General features: G+C 41.2%; 1 protein-coding gene across 4 annotated transcripts in view; it reads right to left on the bottom strand.

Moving 5' to 3' along the window:
- Positions 1–15,370, bottom strand: part of LOC140195535 (disco-interacting protein 2 homolog C) — a 653,338-nt gene that overhangs the window by 33,638 nt on the left and 604,330 nt on the right. The gene's annotated exons all lie outside the window — the stretch shown is intronic.

Raw genomic sequence — 15,370 nt, 5'->3', positions numbered from 1 at the left:
ATGGAGTAAGCTTGTTGGGCAACAGAGTTGACATGGATGAGTTGCACCGAACAGCCTGTTTCCATGCTGTGTGACTGTCTTATACTGACTACTGACATACTTTATTTCAGATTAGTACAGCCAGCCGGTGCTGAGAGAAGATTAACAAATAAGATCATTAGAGACACCTGGCGTTGCTGGGACGGCCCAACATCCGACAAGCGTACATGACTTCTGGAATGTACAATAAGCGTACAAGGCAGCTCTAGGAGCAGTGTTACATTCAATCCGACCAATGGCAGAATTAAAGATCAAATAAAAGGCTACATCTGATGCTGATTACAGTGAAATCAAACCAGTTGTAAAAAGTGCCTGTTTGGAAATTTACTGTAATGAATTAGCTACTGTGTGCTATTAAATGTCGGTCAGTCATAAGGGTCGTATATTAAGAAAATTATATACATGAGTGATAATTTCTGTCAATCACTGGCACATTGCCAGGAACTGCTTTTCACAAAGAGATTCACTTTAATATGGTTAAACAATTTCAAATTCAGAGCTTTCCAGTTAATTGGGCTATCAGTTAATCGTGACAAGCCACCTATATAGGACAACCCTTACAGAACAAAACTAACTGAGAAAATAGACGGAATTCCCTTAATTTATTTGGGACACTATGCCGCTTAATTGGGACAGGAGATTGTTGCCAAACAGTTTCTAAGCAGTGTCAGTTGCGTGCACTTTGGCGAACACTTCACTGTGCTTAGAGTAACTGTGTTCAAATAGCGTCAGTTGCATATGCTTGTGATAATCATTTGGGTCGACAGGCGCTGAATTAAAAGGCAGTGATTGTTGACACTACTCATACAGGAAAGCAATGGCGGCATCTTATAATCTGCACTAGGGGCCTGCGCTGATTTTGTTCACTTACAGTCAATCAAAAGAACATGCAGTATATGAATTCATCCTTCGATAATTATGTGGAAGTAATACAGTTTCATAGTGCTCTAGTATTATTGGTGTTCTAATTTGTTCTGTATTATATTTCAATACTTAATTTATTACTCAGTTAAACCATAGTTTGTCTTTTTTTAAACCATTTCCATGAAACCTCAGCTAGTTGGGGCAGCCTATTAACTAGGCCAAAACGTACGGGTCCTGATGTGTCCCAATTAACTACAGTCCATGTCCTAAAACTCGCAGCAAAAGATAAATCACGTTGCAGCAAACACAAGACTTCTGCTGAGAGAACTAAGACTTAAATATATTTCTGTATAGTACCACAAAGTGTCCTGAAAAATCCAAGAGAACTGTCACTATCAAGTTTTACATTAGCTGAAGACCGAATGTGAAAAATTAAAACCTCAATCTTATCAGGTCGTAATTACAAGGTAAAAATAAAAATATACATGCATTAGGGTAAGAATTGAGTGATGTTGGTATTTGCATAATAATCATCTGGAAAATATATGGTGCATGCTCTCTGAGGTCAGTGAGTTCCCCAAGGAGGCCGAGATTGTTTGATGTCTGTTAGGTGTGGTCTAACTAGGGCTTTGATTAGCTCCATCCCTTTGTTAATCCACAGAATACAGCATTTTTCTGTATTTGTCTGGAACATTTTGTACACGCGTATTCTACGTCCCTTCCTTTTCATAAATTAGAGTATTTTGCCTGATCCTTTTTAAGTTCCAAGTGGATGGTAACAAATTTGCTTATATTGTAATTCATTATCATAGTTCTGTTCAACTGCTTAAATATATTCATATATTTCTATCTCATCTACCTACAATGCAACCATCTTTGTGAAGTGTATTGAATTCTTTTTCACTTCAAGGATCTTCCGAATTATCTATCCCAGTTGAGTTTCTGTGCAAACTCCATCATGCGTTTCTAATATATATTATTCATAATTTGCAACCGGATAATATTCACTTCAGTAAATCATTTCTGCTTAGGTTTGTTCCATGGAACGTCTCCTCTAATCAATACTATGCAAGTTACATTACCACAAACTAAATCCCTCATCACTGGGATTAATTTATTAAGAAGTCAAAAAACAAGAAAAACTTCAATTGCTGGAAAACTGAAAGGAAAAAAAAAACTAATTTGTTCCAATGAAGGATCATCAAATTCTAATGAAGTATCACCAAGTTGGAAATATTAACACACACAAAATGCTAGAGAAACTCAGCAGGCCAGGCAGTATCCACTGAAAAAAGTACAGTCCACATTTCGGGTCGAAATCCTTCAGCAGGACTGGAGAAAAATAGGCGACTGTACTTTTTTTCCATAGATGCTGCCTGGCCTGCTGAGTTACTCCAGCATTTTGTGTGTGTTGCTCGAATTTCCAGCAATAAACACAAAATATTAACAATATTTCTTTTTCTACATATTCTGTCTGATACAATGAGTATTTCCAGCATTTTTTATTTTAATTCCTACTAAGACAGTAAATAAATTGTTATTTAAGTTAATACGTTACTGAATTTCCCTGCCATATATGTTGAAATCCTCAATTTTAAACCAATTCTAACTGTGCTCTACCTCATTTCATCCATCCTTTCCTAACAGTTCATTCGTTGCTAAATCAATCTAACACATGACAATATCAATGCTGATCTAATCAGTGGGCCATTTTCTGTACAGTAGCTATTTCTTCCAAACATCTCTCTTTACATTAATCACCTTCCACAATCAATTACGCAAACAAGAACAAAGATGTTAAATTCAATGCGAGGGTATCGGCCATGGTTTATAATGACAGAAGCATCCAACCGTCCCGTAGCGGGTAATGCTTTTGGCAGACCTTTCCGATCAAAACCACTTATTAAAAATAGACATCACCAGTGACAGCCTCTTAAGGTGACCCTTTGAAAATAACTGGAGTTGTCAATGCTGGCACAAGCAGAGATCCGGCGACAAAGCACACTACTTTCCTGATTTGTGGCTTTATGGTTCAAACTGTTACTCAAAATTGTTATATGAGAAGCAAAGACATCTGTGAACTAGTAGCAACCACACAGTCATGTGAGCTATAAAATACCCCTTAATGTATCAAGGAGTGGTAACCTGATACATTTTAATAAATAACACTTCAAACCTCACCCCTAATAAGGATCTTAATGGTAGTATCTGGTCTACAACCTGTGACTAACCTGATTTTCCATAATAGGAAGTGGCTTTCAAAGAATCAGGAAGATGCCTGGTGTCATTGGTCTCAACCAAAAGTTACAATTCATTAATTTATAAAATTTTAAACATGATCAATAGTTAATTTTACGACCCTTCCTGCAGGCAGGAACATGGGCACAAATAGGGGCAACTCCATGCTGAGCAATTTGATCTGGGGGTTCCCGGTGTTATGGGAAAAGGTGGTTTTCAGTTCAAATGTTTGTGTTTCAAGTTCTGCAAACTACAGTGGCTGAAATGATTTTGGATGAATTTCACTTGATGCACAGAAGAAAGTAAGGAACATAAGTAGGAGATGATCATTTGGACACTTGTTAATGCCCCACCATTAATAAGATCATCTCTGTTCTACCATGTCGCTACCTAATCCAACATCCCTTGATTCCCTTAATGACATCTTTTGCCTTCACAGATGCTGTTTGACCACACTGCTTTTTCCAGCATTCTGTTTCTCTTTTCAGACAACAGCGTCTTTTGTTTGTAAAAATCTACTGATCATTGTGCTGAATAAATTGTCTGAAACTCCACAGTTTTCTTGTATGCAGAACTCAAAAAATTCACTACTCACTGACTGGAGAAATTTCTGATTGCATAGAAACATAGAAAACCTACAGCATAATACACAAAGTTGTGCCGAACATGTCCCTACCTTAGAAATTACTAGGCTTACCTATAGCCCTCTATTTTTCTAAGCTCCATGTACCTATCCAAAAGTCTCTTAAAAGACGCTATAGTACCCGCCTCCACCACCATTGCTAGCAGCCCATTCCATACACTCACCACTCTCTGAGTAAAAAAAACTTACCCCTGACATCTCTGTACCAACTCCCCAGCACCTTAAGCATGTGTCCTCTTATGGCAACCATTTCAGCCCTGGGAAAAAGCCTCTGACTATCCACACGATCAATGCCTCTCATCATCTTATACACCTCTATCAGGTCACCTCTCATCCTCTGTCGCTCCAAGGAGAAAAGGCCAAGTTCACTCAACCTATTCTCATAAGGCATGCTCCCCAATCCACGCAACATCCTTGTAAATCTCCTCTGCACCCCTTCATGGCTTCCACATCCTTCCTGCAGTGAGGCAACCAGAACTGAGCATAGTACTCCAAGTGGGGTCTGACCAGGGTCCTATACAGCTGCAACATTACCTCTCAGCTCTTAAATTAAATCCCACGATTGATGAAAGCCAATACACCATATGCCTTCTTAACCACAGAGTCAACCTGTACAGCTGCTTTGAGTGTCCTATGGACTCTGACCCCAAGATCCCTCTGATCCTCCACACTGCCAACAGTCTTACCATTAATACTATATTCTGCCATCATATTTGACCTACCAAAATGAACCACTTCACACTTATCTGGGTTGAACTTCATCTGCCACTTCTCAGCCCAGTTTTGCATCCTATCAATGTCCTGCTGTAACCTCTGACAGCCCTCCACACTATCCACAACAGCTCTAACCTTTGTGTCATCAGCAAACTTACTAACCCATCCCTCCACTTCCTCATCCTGGTCATTTATAAAAATCACTAGAGTAAAGGTCCCAGAACAGATCCCTGAGGCACACCACTGGTCATCGACCTCCATGCAGAATATGACCTGTCTACAACCACTCTGCCTTCTGTGGGCAAGCCAGTTCTGGATCCACAAAGCAATGTCCCTTTGGATCCCATGCCTCCTTACTTTCTCAACAAGCCTTGCATGGGGAACCTTATCAAATGCCTTGCTGAAATCCATATACACTACATCTACTGCTCTTCCTTCATCAATGCGTTTAGTCACATTCTCAAAAAATTCAATCAGGGTTGTAAGGCATGATCTGCTCTTGATAAAGCCACGCTGACTATTCCTAATCCTCTCCAAATGTTCATAAATCCTGCCTCTCAGAATCTTCTCCATCAACTTACCAACCACTGAGGTAAGACTCACTGGTCTATAATTTCTTGGGCTAGCTCTACTCCCTTTCTTGAACAAAGGAACAACATCCACAACCCTCCAATCCTCCAGAACCTCTCCCGTCCCCATTGATGATGCAAAGATCATCGCCAGAGGCTAGGCAATCTGCTCCCTCGCCTTCCACGGTAGCCTGGGGTGCATCTCATCCGGTCCCAGTGACTTATCCAACTTGATGCTTTCCAAAAGCTCCAACACATCCTCTTTCTTAATACCTACATGCTCAAGCTTTTCAGTCTGCTGCAAGTCGTCACTACAATCACCAATATCCTTTCCCACAGTGAATACTGAAGCAAAGTATTCATTATGTACCTCCGCTATTTCCTCCGGTTCCATACACACTTTCCCACTGTCACAATTGATAGGTCCTATTCTTTCACGTCTTATCCTCTTGCTCTTCACATACTTGTAGAATGCCTTGGGGTTCTCTTTAATCTTGCCTGCCAAGGCCTTCTCATGGTCCCTTCTGACTTTCCTAATTTTCTTCTTAAGCTCCTTCCTATCAGCCTTACAATCTTCTAGATCTCTAAAATTACCTTGCTCTCTGAACCCTTTGTAAGCTTTTCTTTTCTTCTTGACTAGATCTATTACAGCCTTTGTACACCACAGTTCCTATACCCTACCATAACTTCTCTGTCTCAGTGGAACGTACCTATGCAGAACTCCACACAGATATCTGCTGAACGTTTGTCACATTTCTTTTCCCTGAGAACATCTGTTTCCAATTTAAGCTTCCAATTTCCTGCCCGATGACCTCATAATTCCCCTTACTCTAATTAAACACTTTTCTAATTTGTCTGTTCCTTTCTCTCTCCAATGCTATTGTAAAGGAGATAGAATTATGATCACTATCTCCAAAATGCTCTCCCACTGAGAGATCTGACACCTGACCAGGTTCATTTCCCAATACCAAATCAAGTACAGCCTCTCCTCTTGTAGGCTTATCTACATATTGTGTCAAGAAACCTTCCTAAACACACCTAACAAACTCCACCCCATCTAAACCCTTGCTCTAGGGAGATGCCAATTGATATTTGGGAAATTAAAATCTCCCATCACGACAACTCTGTTATTATTACACCTTTCCAGGATCTGCTTCCCTATCTGCTCCTCGATATCCCTGTTACTATTGGATGGCCTATAAAAAACACCCAGTAAAGTTACTGACCCCTTCCTATTCCTAACCTCCACCCAGAGACTCCGTAGACAATCCCTCCATGGCGTCCACCTTTTCTGCAGCCGTGACACTATCTCTGATCAACAGTGCCACGCCTGCACCTCTTTTGCTGCCTGCCTCCCTGTCCTTTCTGAAACATCTAAAACCCAGCACTTGAAGTAACCATTCCTGTCTCTGAGCCATCCAAGCCTCTGTAATGGCCACTACATCATATCTACAAGTACTGATTGACGTTCTAAGCTCATCCGCTTTGTTCACAATACTCCTTGCGTTAAAATAGACACATCTCAAACATTCGGTCTGAGCACATCCCTTCTCTATCACCAACCCATCCTCCCTCTCGCACTGTCTACAAGCTTTCTCTATTTGTGAGCCAAACTCCTCTTTCCCAGTCTCTTCAGTTCGGTTCCCACCCCCCAACAATTCTAGTTTAAATTCTCTCCAGTAGCCTTGGCAAACCTCCCCGCCAGGGTATTAGTCCCCCTGGGATTCAAGTGCAACCTGTCCTTTTTGTACAGGTCACACCTGCCCCAAAAGAGGTCCCAATGATCCAGAAATCTGAATCCCTGCTCCCCGCTCCAATCCCTCAGCCACGCATTTATCCTCCACCTCACTCTATTCCTATCCTCACTGTCGCGTGGCACAGGCAGTAATCCTGAGGTTACTACGTTCAGTCACAAACAGTCAATCTTTTATTTTGAGCTTGAACTAGGAGAAACACCAGCTCCACATCTATCCTGGCAGACTTCATAAGACTAGGTTTCAATGAGATCACCAATTTAATGACCCTGATAGGACAACAATCCCACCTCCTTCCAGGAACCAATCTGACAAACGTTCATCACCCTCCCACTAACACAAACATTTCTTTCATTAAGTAAGAGATGAAGAGAAGAAGAAAGCCCTTAACTCCGAGTGGAGTCATTGGCACACTGTCATTACGGCTTTTTTTTTAAGCAGGCTTTCTTATTTTTACGAGGCCCAGCTGCTTGCTCGACGCTCAACCCAGCATGGATGGAAAGCGTGCAAGGGAGCCGGCTGGATTCAAACTCAGGAGCCTTTGCTCCGAAGTCCGACGCTGATGCCACTGCGCCGCCAGCCGGCTAAAGTAAGAGATGAGATCCTGTAAAATTTTCCAGGTGCAGTCTCAATCACAGTTTTAAGTAATTGTAATAAGATGTCTTCACTCATACTCACATCTTCTTGCAGTGTAGACAGACTAACTACTTATTTTCCTAATTGCTTGTTTCCCCTCATGTTAACTTTCAGACAAGGCCACTCAGATTTCTTTGAGCATCAACATCTTTAAATCTATTGCCATATAAAAAATATTAAATTTGTAATCATCTGAATCCTGATGAAGGGTCTTGGCCCAAAATATTGCCCTCTCCATAGATGCTACCTGACCTGCTGAGTTCCACCACCATTTTGTCCATATTGCTCTAGATTTCCAGCATCTGAAAAATTTCTTATTTATATTTAGTTTTGTATTTTTTTCTACAAAGGGGATGATCTCACCCTTTTCCTCATTCTATTCCACCTGCCACATCCTCACCAAATCGCGCATTCAGTCTACATTCCTTTGAAGCTTCTCTGCATCTTCTTCACAACACTCATTTGCAACAAGCTTTGTATCATCATCCACCTGGATATATTACACTTGGCTTTCTCATCCAGATCACTGATACAGATTGTGAACAGCTCATGGCCGTGCATCAACCCTTGCAGCACCCCAATCCCAACATAAACAAGACACATTTATTTCTATTCTGATCTGTTAATCAATCCTCAAATCATATTAGACCAAATTATATGGGATATTTTAAAAATAATTTCTACATGACAGCTTATCAAAGTCCAAATACACCAGATCTACTTGTTGCTCCCTTTTCTAATCCAAAAAAGCTGAGATTGTAATCTTTCTTTCATAAATCCACGTCGACGTTTGCCAAATCCTATTATTATTTCCAAGTGCCATGTCACCACTTCCTTATAATAATAGACACTAGCCCCACCAATGATATTGGATAAAATGTTAAGTAGTTTCTTGTTTTCTCTCTCCCTCTTTCATTAAATAGTGGGGATGCACTTGCTACTTTCCAATCTGTAGAAATGATATTATAATCCATGGAATTCTGGAAAAGACAAGGTGTCAATGTGTCAAGTTGATAGGGTAGTTAGGAATATGTATGTTATATTAATAGCAAAAGGATGTGTATATTATATTAATAGCAAAAGGATAGTGAGGGATAAGATTGGTCCCTTAGAGAATCAGAGTGGACAGCCAAAAGAAATGTGGAGCCAAAAGAAATGGGGGAGATTTTAAACAATTTCTTTTCTTCAGTATTCACTAAGGAGGAGGATGTTGAATTGTGTAAGGTAAGGGAAACAGATAGGGAAGTTATGGAAACTATGATGATTAAAGAAGAGCAAGTACTGGCGCTTTTAAGGAATATAGAAGTGGATAAGTCTCCGGGTCCTGACAGGATATTCCCTAGGATCTTGAGGGAAGTCAGTGTGGAAATAGCAGGAGCTCTGACAGAAATATTTCATATGTCATTAGAAACGGGATGGTGCCGGAGGATTGGCGTATTGCTCACGTTGTTCCATTGCTTAAAAAGTGTTCTAAGAGTAATCCGAGCAATTATCGGCCTGTGAGTTTGATGTCAGTGGTGGGTAAATTGATGGAAAGTATTCTTAGAGATGATGCATATAATTATCTGGATAGACAAGGTCAGATTAGAGGCCGATGACTAGTGATGTGCCTCAGGGATCTGTACTGGGTCCAATGCTGTTTGTCATATACATTAATGATCTGGATGATGGGGTGGAAAATTGGATTAGTAAGTATGTAGATGATACTAAGATAGGTGGAGTTGTGGATAATGAAGTAGGTTTTCAAAGCTTGCAGAGAGATTTAAGCCAGTTAGAAGAGTGGGCTGAAAGATGGCAGATGGAGTTTAATGCTGATAAATGTGAGTTGCTACATTTTTGTAGGACTAATCAAAATAGGACATAGGAAATAGGAATAATGGTGCATAGTTCCCTGAAGGTGGAATCTCATGTGGATAGGGTAGTGAAGAAAGCTTTTGGTATGCTGGCCTTTATAAATCAGAGCATTGAGTATAGGAGTTGGGATGTAATGTTAAAATTGTACAAGGCATTGGTAAGGCCAAATTTGGAGTATTGTGTACAGTTCTGGTCACTGAATTATAGGAATGATGTCAACAAAATAGAGAGAGTACAGAGAAGGTTTACTAGAATGTTACCTGGGTTTCATCACCTAAGTTACAGAGAAAGGTTGAACAAGTTAAGTCTTTATTCTTTGGAGCGTAGAAGGTTGAGGGGGGACTTGATAGAGGTATTTAAAATTATGAGAGGGATAGATAGAGTTGACATGGATAGGCTTTTTCCATTGAGAGAAAGGGAGATTCAAACAAAAGGACATGAGTTGAGAGTTAAAGGGCAAAAGTTTAGGGGTAACATGAGGGGGAACTTCTTTACTCAGGGAGTGGTAGCTGTGTGGAATGAGCTTCCAGTAGAAGTGGTTGAGGCAGGTTCGATGTTGTCATTTAAAGTTAAATTGGATAGATATATGGACGGGAAAGGAATGGAGGGTTATGGGCTGAGTGCAGGTCGGTGGGACTAGGTGAGAGTAAGCGTTCAGCACGGACTAGAAGGGCCGAGATGGCCTGTTTCTGTGCTGTGATTGATATATAGTTATATGGTTATACAGTATGATGTGTTGGCCTTTATTAGTTGGGGAGTATTGAGTTCAAGAACTGTCAGGTAATGTTGCAGCTCTAATAAACTCTGGTTAGACCACACTTGGAATATTGTGTTCAGTTCTAGTCACCTGATTGTAGAAATGATTTAGAAGATTCAGAGAGGGTACCGAGGAGATTTATTAGGATGCTGACTGGATTATGATGGTAAGTTGAGTGAGCTAAGGCTTTTCTCTTTAGAATAAAGGAAAGTGAGAGGTGATTTGATAGAGATGAAGAAGATGATGAGACACATCGATCAGGTGGATAGCCAGAGGCATTTTTCAGGGTGGAAATGCATAATACTGGGGGCATAAGTTTAAGGCGATTGGAAGAAAGTATAGAGCAGACGTCAGGGGTAGGGTGTTTCACAAACAGAGTGGTGAGCGTGTGGAATGCTCTGCCAGGGTTGGTGCCAGGGGCATTTAAGACACCTGGATGATAAAAAAAAATGAAGATTATTTAGAATGGAAGTGTTAGATTAACCTTAAAATGTCAGCACAACAACACGACCAAAGCGCATGCACTGGCTATAGTGTCTTATGTTCTATGTTTGGCATATCTAGTCCATGCCAGACTATTACTCTGCCTAGTCTCATGGACCATAGCCATCCATACCTCTCCCTTCCATGTACCCATGGAAGTTTCTTTTGATATTGAAATCAAACTTACATCCACCAGTCCGCAGGCAGCTCATTCTACTCCCTCGCTACCCTCTGAACGAAGTTCCCCCCTCATGCTCTCCTTAAATGTTCCATCTCTCTCCCTTAACCCATGACCTTTAGTACTAATCTCACTCAACCTCGCTGGAAAAATCCTGCTTGCATTTACCCTATCTATACCCCTCATAATTATGGATACCTCCATCAAATCTCCCCTCATTCTCCTCGACCCTGCAGAATAAATTCCCAACTTAATCAACCTTTTCCTAAAGTGTAACTCTTCATGTCCCAGCAACATCCTTGTAATTTTTTTTTGGCAACGGTCTATCCATTATCTTGATAGAAACCCTTTCCAAAATCTTGGGATGCAGGTAAACAAGTCTTAGGGATTTATTGGCCTTAGACCTATTAATTTCTCCAGTATTTTTTAAGCACATAGATTGGTACAACACAGGAGCAACCCCTGGCCCACAATGTCTGCAGTGAATATGATGCCAAATTAAACTAACCTCTTCAGCCTGTACATGGTCCATATCCCTTCATTCTCTACACATTCAGGTGTCTGACAGCCTTGCAAATGTCACTATTGTATCTGTTTGCACCACTCTCCCTGACAGCCAGTTCCAGGCATCTACCATTCCCTGTGCAAAATACTTCCTTTGCGTATCTTTTTAACTTTCCTCCTCTCACCTTAAATAAATATTGTCTAGTATTTGGCATTTCTGCCCTGGAGAAAAAAAGATTCTGATTGTCTAGCCTATCTTTTTCTCTTATAGTTTTAATAAAACTCTTTCATGTCTCCCCTCAACCTCCACTTTTCTACAGAAAACAACCCAACTTTGACTAACCTCTCATAGCTCACACCCTCCAATGCATGCAGCACTCTGGTAAACCTCTTCTGTATACCTTGTAAAGAAATATATCAGAGGCATTGAAGAGGCTCTTAGCTGGGCACATCATGGGCTGAAGTTCCTCATCATTTGCCCTGCTCCAATTTAAAACTATTATTTAAACCCTATTATTTTCACACATTTTCTCAATGTGATTACATCAGAGGGACAACAGTGGAAAATGCGAGCAGCTTCAAACATCTGGGGGTGCACATCTCACTCAACCTGTCATGGTTCCAGAAGACATCCCGCACAATCAGGAAAGCTTAGGAAGAGCTCTACTTTCTGAGGAGGCTGAAGAGAGCAGGATTATATACATCCATACTCACATCATTTTACATACACGCAGTAAGAAGCATCCTAACATGCTACATCACTGCATGGTACAGAAATTGCACTGCGGAGTCAGGTAGATTTTATAAAGGGTAGTCAAAACTACCTAACGCATCAATGGCAACGGCCTACCCACCATCAAGGACACACATACAGAAAAGTACTGGAAAAGGCCTAGTAACATCACCAAGGATCCCACCCACCCTGCTCATGGACTGTTTATCCCATTCCCATCAGGGAGGACACTACATAGCATCCACACCAAGACCACCAGACACAAAATCAGTTACTTTCCACAAACAGTAAGGCTGATCAACACCTCCAACACACTAACCCATCCCTCCACACCCCCCACCATCACTACTTTATCATTTCCTGTCAGTTACTTGATGTACAGACACTCCTATGCCCACTGTCACTTTATGGACACACAATCAGTCTACATATCGAAGCTATCTTTTGTGTTTATATTAATTGTGTTTTTAATTATTATTATTATTATTATTATGTTCTTTATCTTTTTTGTGCTACATTGGATCCGGAATAACAATTACTTAGTTTTCCTTCACACTTGTATACAAGAAATGACATTAAACAATCTTGATCCTTCAGCCTATTATGTCCCTGTTAGCCAAAAAAGTGGCTAACCACACTCAAATCCACACTTAAGTTTATCTGAAATCAGCAGAATTTACAGTTACATTACATACATGGAAGATGGAACAATACAGCAGAGGAACGGGACCTTTGGTCTACCATGAATGTGTCAACCACGAAGCTGATTTAAACTAATGCCGTCTGCCTAAACATACATCCCTCCATTCCCTGTATGTTCCTATGCCTGTCTGCAGGCCTCTTTCACCAGTTTCACTGGCAGCACATTCCAAGTACCTACCAAAATCAGAAGAATCTGAATCAGGGTTATTATCACGAACATATGTTGAGAAACTTAGTTTTTTTTTGTGGTAGCAAAAACTACCACTCTCAATGTAAAGAGAAACTGCCTCGCTAGTTTTCTTTAAATCTTATCCCTTTTCACCTTAAATGTATGAATTTTTATATTTGACATTTCCAACCTGGGGGAGAAAATGACTCTGGCTATCTTCCTACTTATGCCTTTCCTACTTTTATATGTCTTCCGGTTTGGTCGCCAGCCGCTCAATCATGGTTTTTGGTCGAGCACCGGATGCTTGGAGAGATTTGGTGGGGGGGGCGGGCACCCGGCGCTCGGCTGGGGGCCGTGGTCAGGTGGTCGGCAACCTGGACCGGCTCCCCCACCAGACATAGTCTGGTGAGGAGGGTGTGAGGGCACCCAGCAGGACTAAAAAACAAGACCTGACTAAGGGCGGATGAGCTCCTTGTGAGCCAACGGCCATCTTCCGTGGAGGAGATTAAAGCCTCACCACGTATCTACGAATCATATGCTGTGCACCTAGTTAGAAGAGACATGATGAACTTGGACGCTGCACTGTGTGCCTGGACCTGCCCAAGGCCTCTGCCTAAGGAAGGGCCGAGCTCGAAGAAGTGGCTGCGGCTGGAGGTCGACACGGCCTCGGGCGCGAGTTTGGCGGGGTGACGGCAGGCGGTGCCAAGGCGGCCAGCAACAGCAAACTGGAGAAGAGGCTGTACTTGGTGCTGTCACAAGATCGAAGAAGATGGAGGTGCATAGCGCCAACCCCGGATTCGGGACGGCACCCACTGACTGACTGACTGACTTTTATATTCTTTGATCAGGTTGCCACGCAACCTCAAATGCTCCAGATAAAACAACTGAAGTTTGCCCAATGTCTCCTTATACCTAATAGTCTCTAATCCAAGCAGCAGCCTAGACAACTTCTTCCTCTCCAAAGCCTCCACATTTCCTATAGTATGGCAACCAGAACTGCACACAACACACCTACTTGAAATTTTAGACAGCTGTTACATGACTTGCCAAATTTTTTTTACCGAAAGCCTTGACAAACATGCTGTGCACCTTCTTTACCTCCCTATCCACCTGATGCCACTTACAGGGAGCACCCCAAATGCCCACTCTACAATCATGTCTTAAGGGTACTGCTATCTACTCTATATTTTCCTCTTACACTTGACCTTCTATCTCACACATCTGGATGAAACTTCATCTGCCATTTCTCCACCTCTATGTCCAAATGACCTATATCCTGCTGTATCTTTTGACAACCTTCCTCACTATTCACAGCTCCTGCAGATTTTGTGCTGTCTGCAAACTTACAGTTCGGCCCACCTACATTTTTGTCCAAATCATTTACATACTTCACAAATAACAGAGGTCTCAGCGCTGATCGATGTGGAACACCACTAGAATCAGAATTAGCTTTACTATCATTGGCATAGGTCATGAAATTTCTTGTTTTGAGTTAGTAGTACATTACAATACATAATAAAGTATAAATTGCTATATATATGTAGTTCAAAAAGAGAGCAAAAAAAAGAAACAAATATAGTGAGGTGGTGTATATTCAGAAATCTGATTCAGAACTGACAACATTCATCAGGGACCCACTGCACCCAGGCCACGGGCCACGCTCTCTCCTCACTGCTACAATCAGGAAGGTGGTACAGAAGCCCCAGGACCCACACTACCAGGTTCAAGAACAATTATTCACCTGCCAGGTTCTTGAACCAAAGGGGATAACTTCACTCAGCTTCACTTGCCCCATCATTGAAATGCTCCCACAACCGATGGACTCACTTTCAAGAACTCTTCATCTTATGTTCTCAATATTTATTGCTTATTTATTATTATTTTTTATTTTTGTATCTGTACAGATTGTTGCCTTTGCACACTGGTCGAACACCCAATTTTGAGAGCTCTTTCATTGATTCTATTATGGTTATTATCCTATAATGGATTTATTGAGTATGCACATAAGAAAACAATCTCAGGGTTGTACATGGCGACGTGAATGTACTTTAGTAATAAATTTACTTTGAACTTTTTTGTGTACGATAGAGAATGTACCCATCCTTTCAGAATCTGTCAGAAGAGGTGATAGAGCCAGGTACATCAGAGACATGCCAGAAGTATGTTGACAAGTATACAGATGACAAGAGTTTGTAAGGACATGGGTCAAGTGCTAGGAAATAGAATTAGCTCGAATATGGATATGAATGAGCTGAAGGGCCTTTTCCTATGCTGTACAACTCTCTGACTACCCATTCCCTAAAATTTGTCAGTAATCAAATGTGCTGAAGAAAGAAAGTACTAGGGAGGCTCATTTATTCAAAGTCCATTGCAAGCTATGTATAAAGATGTGGATGGGAATGATTCCACTCCAGGTTAAGTCATTTTGCATTGCTGCAGGCTATCAGGTGTTTATATCATATTCAAATTGCCCTAGCACGCCCATATAACTTTGTTCTGGCAGCCAGCTGTGAGCATACATGCAGCAGGAGTT

This window comes from Mobula birostris, chromosome 3, assembly GCF_030028105.1.
Source record: "Mobula birostris isolate sMobBir1 chromosome 3, sMobBir1.hap1, whole genome shotgun sequence".
Lineage (NCBI taxonomy): Eukaryota > Metazoa > Chordata > Chondrichthyes > Myliobatiformes > Myliobatidae > Mobula > Mobula birostris.
Note: the sequence above shows the minus strand (reverse complement) of the source record. Positions and strands in the feature narration are given on the sequence as shown.